Consider the following 10,807-nt stretch of genomic DNA (forward strand, 5'->3'; position numbering starts at 1 on the left):
GTTGTGCTGCAACACCACTGTCCCAGGTTAGGGGGCGGGTTAAGCGCTCACAAACATGTTTTACTCCACTACATTGTTATGTGCCTGTCCCAAGTCAGAAGCATGTAGTTCAGTGGTTGTCGTTGGTTCATGTCTGTCATATTTGTTCTTCGTTAATTGTTTTGTTATAAATTAGGCCGTTAGCTTTCTCAATTGAATTGTTTCAGACTGTTCATGCCGGGGCCTTTTAAATCCGACTATACGGTATGGGGTTTTCTCGTTGTTGAAGGCTTATAGTGGCCCATAATTGATTACATCCACTTCATTTGAACTTTGGTGGATAGTTTTCTCATTGGCTATCAAACCACATTTTTCTTATTTTTATATATACGTATGTGTACTGGCAGCTTTAAAATCATATATGTGTTGAACGATTGATTTTCATATTTGCTTCCCATGATTGATTTAACAAACAAAATTATAAACGCCCGTCGGGTTTTATAAATAAAAATACAACACTATGCGGAAATATAACAAATAATTATAAAAAAACATGTATACTGTATTAAACTGATGATTCGTGCGTAAAATTTTCACCAACAGTCTGCATTATTTTTGTCAAGTAGGCATTGAGTAATACTAGTACATGGCTTTAATATAGTTGATTAAACGCATTTCTATAGAACGCCACAGTTATTTTATTTGGCGCCGTTTGAAAAGTCAAAGGTGTCTTAATTCCAACTTTGCAATTATTAAATTGTATGTATGTACATTGTAATTTTGAAATTCCAACTTTGCAACTCTTAACTTTTAACGACCCAACTCGCCAATTGAACTAAGTCTTTTGATAATTGCAACTCTGTAAATTCGTAATTAAAAATTCTGATTTTAATTTTCCGTACCTACGTGCAACATGGTAAACTTTTGTTTTTTGTAATTTTGTCAATTTGTGAAATGTATTGATCTGTAACAGTAATCATAATAAAAAATATAACACAAGGTGCAATACTTCAAAAAAACATAGGACGTTATATCCGGTGTCATGTTAAAAAGGGATTAAAAAGATATTTCCTTGGATTTTAGAGTTGTAGGAAATTGACCCTTCATTACATTGCAGAACAATTTTTCATAGTCATACACATACTATCATTATGTTGTGTGTGTCTATCAACGCATCATTCTTTGTTTTTTAATTTGGTGTTCATTTAAAATATTTTGGAAACTTTGGGTGACATGTTAATTAAAGCTAGTAAATAGGAAAAGATGGGATATAAAGTTGTTTGGTTTACTTCCGGCGATTGCATTTTGCTTGTATGCAATGAAATATGTGAAATTTTCACAGTAAATCTGGACATGATAAAACTTTACTCATGCCAAGTATTAATTTATTTGTATCAAAGATAAATTCTGCACAAATGTTTGAAAAATGCCAATTAAATAAAGACTAAAAAGTGGGAAATAATGGTGGTATTACACCACAACGACCGGTTTATTCACGTCAGCTAAATATCGACTTACAAGTATACACTTTTCAAACGTATGGGAAAAAATAAATAGGTGAGCATTAAAGAATTATCGTAAAGATTTTTTACGTTTTGAGCTATTCTACGAGAGTGCCAAATATATGTCCAATTTCATAGACCTCCATGAAGACGTATTGTGAAAATGTTCAGCAAGATTTTCTGACGTAAGCTTTTGTACATATACGTTATTATGATAACATTCGTAAAGAATTTTAAAGTAAAGCCCACCCCCTTCTTGTGCAATCAAGCTATATTTAAAATACACAGTGTAGTGTTTAATGCAAGAATATTTAATAAAATGTGTCATATAGTAGAGTGATATAATATTTGTCTAGATTTGAATTTATACATTTTATTATTTAATTATATATTAAAAAAAGTAACATGTGCATACATATGGTTTTAAAAGGTGTTAAACAAGTCAGCATTCATGGCTAGGCATATATTGCATTAACTTATAATGTATTTGTATAATGTATGAGGTATTTTAATCGATGCTTCACACACAACTTACACAAATTCTATTATTTTAAGCTGATTACTGGCAACTGGTATAAACATAAGTAAATTGCGACATTTCAATTTCTAGTCGGCTTGAGATACATGTAAGTAGTCAAACTATATTTTACTCAAACTTGTGAAAACCAAATACGGATCCAATTCTATCATATAACTAAATCCTGTTTTTGAAAATGTATACGGAATGAAAGCAAGTGACCTTCTGATTTGGCTATATGAATAATGCTCAGATATTTTTTGTGAATGAAAAAAAAAGACTTTTCGTGAAGAGTTCATACAGGATATCATGTTGCTCAAGAAAGACAAAATGTGTGTAAAATGTTTAGTATTCGAGATTTGACTTTATATTTCGTATTTCACCTGTTTTTTAGCCTCGTACTAATACAGCTGATATTTAAAACACTTAACACTCCGTCTTATTGTCTATATCTCTGCGTGGCTTGACGGGGATAGTTGTAACATTTTGATTTAAATACATATATATAGAGATGTAAATGCTTCATATTCTCGTTGGTAAGCTATTCTATAGAATTGCAGACCTGTAAGTATAAGATTTTTTCATCATATTCGTGTTTGGTCGAACAACCGTTATATTTTATAAAAAAGTCTCAGATCTTAAATTTCTTTCATACATTTCAGAGCTCTGAACACACAACGTTTTCATATACTTAGGAGTTTTATCGTGTAAAATTTTATACACTAGAACTATTACATGATATAAATTTTGTCTCGGAAAATTAACCAATTTAATCTGTCATAACGTTCTCTCGATAGTGTAAAAAAATTACTCTAGCTGCTCTTTTTGAGTTTTATGTATCTCTGGAGGTATATTTCATTACAATAACCCCATACTTTGCAACAGCAGTCAAATATCGGTAGAGTATAAAATTTATAAATTAATCTTTTACTTTTGTGGTCTAAGTATTTCTTGATTTTTGCAAAAAAAATGAATAACCTTTATTTTATAGTTTTAAAGTTTGTCAGTGTCATTGAATGTGCGGTTACGCACTACCTACTACATATAAAAAGGGAGGATTTCTGTTTTCTTATTTGTTTTAAGTATGAAATTTTTGAAAAAAAAACACAAATATTACTATTTTCTTTCGTGAGATGTTATATTGTCTACATCCGTTCTAGATTAGTAGAGAAATAAGTAAAAAAAAAAATACAATGTGCACAATTTAATGAGAAATCAAATGAATTCGATGAAAGGTTAACTCTACTTATAATTTTGTCGTTGTCGTGTACATGTATATTAATTTATTTCTTCAATATTCTGAACGAATGTAGAAAATATAACATCTCACAATCGAAAATAGTAATGCCATTGTGTCGAACTCGGTTGTGTCGAAAACTCGGACGAGTCAAAGTAATTTCTCGGTCACGGTAAAATTCCAATTTGATCAATGCATGTTTACCACTGAATGTCGAACTCGGTTGACTTGAATTCTCGGTTAAGTCGAGTAATCTTATAGTACCGTCGATGTAAAATTAATGTGAATTGACCCCAATGTCTCGAAGTTCGAAAGTAAAAGACTTCGAAAGATGCGGACTTAAAGATAAACATTCAAATTGGATATTTTTCTTATGTAGCCTAATCGTTTTCATAAAGGAATAAAGCTGTAAAATAATAATTTTCCGCGGTTCGAAGTATAGAGGAAAATTATTGTACTAACGGTTCTTTCATATATACATGTATGGACACGTGATCCTAACTGTAGTATCACGTGACTGGTCATTTTCGCGGACTAATTTCCCTATTAGACCATTCTCCCGCCAACTTCGAACTGGTTATTTCTAATATTATGTTGACTCATATTATTGTTTGCGTTTTCATATTTTGTACTATATAAGTATATGTTTTACCAGTATACATTTTTGTTGTATTTTGTTTATGTAAAAATAAGCCAATTTTCAGTGCTGTCCAATGTACATCTCTCGAGACGATCTTCCGAGCATTAGGGTCAAATGCGTTTTGTTAAAATATACTTTTTTCACTTTTTTGGTCTTTTGGAAAATGTTGTTTGTGCTGTATTTAGACCCATTTACAAAGAAATTTGTTTTGCATGCACACGTATAAAAATTGCGGTTTTTATCCAACGCAATCATAGGTTTGAACGTTGTTTTCCATTTAGACTTGTATATATATATTGTTTTGATGAAATTAGTATGTGTACTAAAAATAATAATAATATAATAAAATCCGGTGTCCTTCTAGTCTTGTGGGCGATCGGCAATTGTAATATGTATTTGAGATATTTTTGCCATATATATTAGTATAGTGTGTTCACATACCTGTTAGTATAACAGTAAAAATTACATGTTTATATGTACCGGTGATTAACACCTTTGTTGCTCGTCCAAGCGTAACTTTGTGTGTTGAACATATTTTACCCGATATAAAAACTTAACAAACTTAAATGATTTAAGTAGAGGTTAAATGAATCAGAATTTACAATAATTGAATGCAAAACAGACGACCTTCGTTACAGATCTTTCAGAACTTGTTTCATTCAGCGAGTGATTCCATAATTTATAGTGACTGACCTTTGTAAATATTTGTGTATTGATTTTATTTCTGTATGTTTTGTACTTGTACTTTTGTATTTAATTCTTATGATGGACCAAAAATATGGAGATTGAATACACTATTATGAATTGTCATATCAAAGAAAGACAAACTGTTTAAGGTTCATCATAACAAATGGACAAAAATGGCTGTATTTCCACCTCAAAAACTACTCTGAGTACAGACTAACCTGTGCAGTTGGAAAAGTTTTAATGCCTGGCATCTACTAGATATATAAAAATTAAATGCATTTTGAGTTTCAGAAAGATAAAATCTTTTTTGGATTTTGATGGGCATTTTTTTTTCATTCCTGCGGAATGTGTAAAAATAAAATAAGTTGGGATACAACTTTGGGATGCTCCCTCTCAGGTAAAACGTATTGATTGTCCATGATTGGCATAGACAATAGATATCTACACAACTATAGGTGAGTTAAAGGGTTTAACTGAGTGGGCAGTATCAAAGCAATTCAGGTGTTTGTTGATTTTTACACCTTCTGCAGAAAGGAACAAAAATGCCCATCAAAATCCAAAAAAGATTATATCTTTCTGAAACACAAAATGCATTTACCTTTTATATATCTAGTGGATGCCAGGCCTTAAAACTTTTCCAACTGGACAGGTAAGTCTGTACTTAGAGTAGTTTTTGGGGTGTAAATACGGCTATTTTTGTCCATTTGTTATGATGAACCTTAAAATATCAAGTTTACACAAATCTCATATCGTATTTCAAGCATTCCAAATTTATGAAGACGCACTCGACCTTAGATGAGTCAAACCTCGGATAATGTCGAATACTTTCGTCAGGTCCCTTTGACTTTGACTTAACGAGGTTCGACTTTGAATTTTATACAAATAACAATTTAAAGAACATAAACCCTCTGTTTTGTATGTACAATGTATGTAGGTGGTCCGCCAACGTACTGGATATTACTATCGAGTCCAAACATGTTTTTGCCGGGGCACTCAAGACACAGATTATAATTATGTACATTCTGTAGTAGAGAATTGATAAGAAGTAGTGGATTCGTAAACGATAATCAACGAGCGACTTTAGTCGCAAGTTGATTATCGTTTCCGAATCCACTACTTCTTATCAATTCTCTAGCTTAACCCATTTCTATTAAAACGACTGTCTGTTTTACGTTTTGACAATGAATCAACGATATTTCATAAAAATAGTTTAGTATTTTGTCTTTTTTATTCTATAATAGCTGGAAATGATTATATCCACACGGTTCGCATCTATAATTAGACATTTGACAAGTTAACATAAGTTTAAGATAACTTAAATGGGGTGTTAGCTCCCCTTTTTAACACCAGATTTTAGTTTTGTATATACATATTTCATTTAATGTTTAATCATTACAAATTATTTATATTGAATAGATTTTGGTATATTTAATTTATTCAAAAAGACATGTATTAATATACAGAATTTATTTATCTTGTTTTGAAAAGTTAAAAAATTTTAATTACCAAAATTTAGAACCTTCAAAATTTATATATATAATATTTAGCAACATGTTTTGGTTAATTGAAGACTAAACACCGTTAAGCCGTTCTTAGTCCAAAAAATATTGATAAGGTAGATGCCATAAATCTGCCATTTCATAATGCTCAAATTCATGTTGCTTTCCTAAAGTATTAAAATTACGATTGTGCTTACGATTTAAATTGAACAATTATATTCAAATCTGTTTAAACTGTTTCCGTTTCATTAAGTTACGATTATTTTAACGTTATAATTTCATTTGGCATATATCGTTCACCGGTAAATAAACTAGTTTTATCTGAGGTACGCATTCTGAATCCCCATCAGAATTGCTCTTGCTCCGGATGTACAATGAATAATTATCTTGATTTCATAAACTTACCATCAAGCTGTTCATAGCTGTGATCGTCTAGTCGTTGGTAACGAATGTCATAACGGTGATATTAACAGTGCAAAGTTCGAACCTTGTATCCGGAATGAAATTTTTTCATTGTAATTTTTTTCTCGATAAAAATAGTTTTAATCTTAGAGGTATTATATACTTCATTTTCATGTAAAGGCGATGATTTTGTTTCTGGTTTTACAGTCAAAGAAGTAGTTTTACGGTCGTAGCTTATATATCACACTTTACTCAAATTAGAGTCCGTTCAATGTTGACGTGATATAAATAAATTTGAAAAGAACATGAACAAATCCAGACATAGTATATATATTTTGTTAGATAACAAAAGCGAATTATCTCTGAGATAGAAATACAGTTTATTGACATGTATTGACAGTTGTGCGCTTTAAGAGTGTTATTTAAATAATGATTTATATGAGCACTCATGGTATAGTGGTATCATGCATAGACTGAAGACTCTACTGATTATGAAGAAAATACGCGCGAGTTCGAACCCTTCATATGCCACTCGTTTTTGAGAGGATAAAAAAGTTTAAAGTTATAAAATAAGTTATCTTAAGTTAACGAAGTAGTCAGTGGATTCTTGAAAAATAATCCACTGTAAGAACAATAGAATGACGTCAGAGAAATGGGTTAAAGATCTATATATAAAATACAATACATTTTGTCAAATTTTATTATTATGTTCTTTTAAAAGGTACATTGTAGAACGAATATAAAAATGGAAAACGTAAGATTACTGAAGTTGACGTTATTTATCGGTGCACTAATAATAGCGGAATCTGACGCAGGTTTGTTTTAACTAACCACAATTTGATGATAATCAAGTATTTTTGAATTGATCTTTTTGAATTGAGTCGAATTAGTTATAATCGGACACACAGGTACAATTACAGTGATTGATGGCACATAATATCAAAAACTATATATATATTTGTTTTGCATGCACACGTATAAAAATTGCGGGTTTTATCCAACGTAATCTTAGGTTTGAACGTTGTTTTCAATTTAGACTGGTTATAATAAAAATTAAAAAAAAATAGATCAGAAATGTAGGTTTTGCAAATTGGGTAGTCTGTGATAGAGGAGGAAAAAAGCGCGACTGTTAACCTAAAGAATGCTTACTTACAATTCATGTGCTTTCTAGCGGATAGTTGAGACAACTATCCATCAAAGACTACATGCAGTTGGCAATTATACCACATTTCCTTATCTTTATAAATTGAGTATGGACACACATTTTGCCTCGACACAAAACAAATATGGATACCTAACGAATTGTTGAGAGGGGTCTAAAACATGCTGTGAGCATTGAAGAGTTTGAATTTAGCATCCCTATTCCTATTGGATATTACTGTATATCTAAAAATCATAACGAGATCCTCTCAGATTATCTCTTGGACCGAAAAGTCAAGGTCACAATATTTCTATATCATTGTCGACACTTGGGATGTTCACGGACAGACATACATAGTGTATCTTCCGTTAGAAATAAGGTAAAACCGATAATTACTATATAGTATTAATTATCTTCCGTCACGAGACGAATAGTTATTATCTACATGGATATTTCTATTATATGTATCCGTGGCATTACATTTACCAAAATAGTATACTCTTAACAAAAAAGAACATTTTTACTCCAAAAGTTTATTCTGTGTACTTCAAATCAACTATTTACAGCATAGCTGTGGTGTATTTAGTTAAAATTTCACAAAACGAACAGAGATATGAAAACACAGTTACATATGATAAGATTGGTCACTTTCCGGTGACGTTGAAGTCAGTAAATGTTGTTACCTCCAAGTGCGGCTAACACTGTTCTGCATCTCTTTGACATAGTTCGAATTCAATTCTACGTTCGGACCGGTAATTATGGTATCCTTTGCATGCCTCTCATATTGAATTAAATTCGGCACCAGTCCATACTCTCAATGTTTGACACCAACGAACATGTGCACGACTGTGAATCTGGGTTAAAATTGATCCAACAGAAGGCCTTCTTTATAAAATCCGCTTTTGCGAAGCCTGTTATTGATTGTCTGAGTGGATATTCTTCACAAACTTTGGATACCAGCAACAGTGATTCTAGCATTGACTGTTCCAAACGGGCGAAAATGTCAGAAATATTTACATACATAGGCTAAACAGAGCTGCGATCAACAACTGATCAGTTTTAATTTGATTAAAAGAAAAACAAAATTTCCCTTTTGGTATTCTTCTTTTATTTTGTTTTTACTCAAAAATTAGTATTCATCATAATGTATTGCACAACAAGCATTAATTTGTGCTGCTATCGTTCATACTATTCCAGGAGACCTGCTTTGTGTGTTTCGTTTCTTAAACTACCAGATTAAATCAACGAATTACTCTGTGCCTTAACACTTTCATGCACAGTGTAAAATGCTCGCACTTACTAATCTAGTTAGGATTAATAAGAGAATGGTTGCTTTTGTGGGGTTGGGATTGATTGGGGTGTGGTAGTGGAAGAAATTATAGATTAAATGTTCTTCCCATCATCCAATTCGGTATTCTAATTTCTTATGTAAGCACATGGGCACAAGATAGGATGAAAAAAAAATCAGAACAATGCGCAACATTATACCTATAAATAGATTTAGATTTTACTTAAAACCAGACAAAATTAAAACAGCAACGCACCAAAACATACCTTATCAAGAAAATCTATCTGGACATAGACGAAACCAAACTTTTCAGGCAACAACACACCACAACGTTTTGAATCTAAGGCTATTGAGACCACGAAAAACAGAATAAAACAATTAAATTTGACGTAATCGTTCACCTACGTCATTGAAATCGAGCAATTGCTGCATAAGCTTACATTGCAAATTTTGAAGGAAAATATCCCATTCACATTGCCTTCTATAGCTAGCTAATTGGTACAATTGTTGCAGGTGATAAAAGAACAATTGCAACTTTATATAAGTACAGTTAGGAAAAAAAGCAAATAAAACAATTATATTGCTGTAAATAATATATAATGTTTACAGGCGATTACAGAATATTTACATTTATATTTTTGAAACTCTACCTTTATATTTTTTTCAGCGGTGTGTGGAGGTAGGATGTATGATACACGGTTCGCTACATGTTGTGGAGGCGTCATTAATAATGGTAGTGGTTTAGCATGTTGTGGAACTAGAGCGTATGACAGTCGTTTTTCAACCTGTTGCGAGAGAGTGTTGCGTAGTGGTAGTGGATTGGCTTGCTGTGGAACTACAGCGTATGATAGCCGTTTTTCAACCTGTTGCCAGAGAGTGTTGAATAGTGGTAGTGGGTTGGCATGCTGTGGAACAAGAGCTTACGACTCGCGATTCCGTAATTGTTGTAATGGACAGCTTTGTTGAGTTGTTTATAGTTTTGATTTTACATTTTTTGCTTTGTTACCTTCAAATTTGACATACGAAATAATGAAAATTTGTGTATTTTTATATAAGCCAACGTATATATGATACTAGACTCTTACCTCCAAATTGATTAGTAAATTTTTAAAAGAATTTCGATGGTCATTGTGCTTTTACTATGTGCTCTTTCAAACCTAATCATCACTGTCATTTAACCAATAGATTAAGTAGCTACATGTCCATGTTTAAACTATTAAACATATTGGGAATAGTGAAAGGATAATCTCTATTCTTATTTCCTATAAAATCATGTATTTAGCATCCATATGATTTTTAAGAAAAAAGTCAGAATGCGAATATATATGTTTAAACTCTTTAAGGTCATTTTTTAGTAACAACAAACAAAAGAACTATGTCAATTGGACCTGCTTTACTATTATAACTGCCCTTGAATTTTTACTTGTTAACATTTTTGTTCGCTATGGAGATTCCGTATATCGTGAAGTTATCGGAATTCCAATGGGGACTAACTGTGCACAACTTATTGCGGACCTGTTTCTGTATTGTTATGAGTTACAATTTATGACTAAAATCAGCAACGACTCATCGAAACAACATTTGATACAAAAAATTAATAACACTTTTTGATATTTGGATGATATATTAACCCTCAATAATGACGACTTCAGTATGTACACTAAAGAGATTTATCCTGCTGAACTACTTTAAATAAAGCTAAAACTAACAATGAGCACTGCCCTTTCCTGGATCTTGATATCTATATCGTAAACGGGAAGCTTAATACCAAAATTTATGATAAAAGAGATGATGTTTCATTTCCTATTGTTAATTATCCATTTTGAAATGGTGACGTTCCCTTGTCACGATCTTATGGTGTTTATATATACATACTTGTTCGATTAGCTCGTGTATATAGCAACGTATTTGATTT

The 10,807-nt window shown here is 31.7% G+C and overlaps 1 long non-coding RNA gene across 1 annotated transcript; it reads left to right on the forward strand.

Moving 5' to 3' along the window:
- Positions 1 to 2,416: 2,416 nt before the first annotated feature.
- On the forward strand, positions 2,417 to 10,008 carry LOC127704783 (uncharacterized). The gene is made up of 3 exons (XR_007983495.1): positions 2,417 to 2,562; positions 7,185 to 7,278; positions 9,560 to 10,008. It is a non-coding gene; the product is annotated as an uncharacterized LOC127704783 (long non-coding RNA).
- The last annotated feature ends 799 nt before the right edge of the window (positions 10,009 to 10,807 follow it).

This window comes from Mytilus californianus, unplaced genomic scaffold (assembly GCF_021869535.1).
Source record: "Mytilus californianus isolate M0D057914Y unplaced genomic scaffold, xbMytCali1.0.p SCAF_6, whole genome shotgun sequence".
NCBI classification, from domain to species: domain Eukaryota; kingdom Metazoa; phylum Mollusca; class Bivalvia; order Mytilida; family Mytilidae; genus Mytilus; species Mytilus californianus.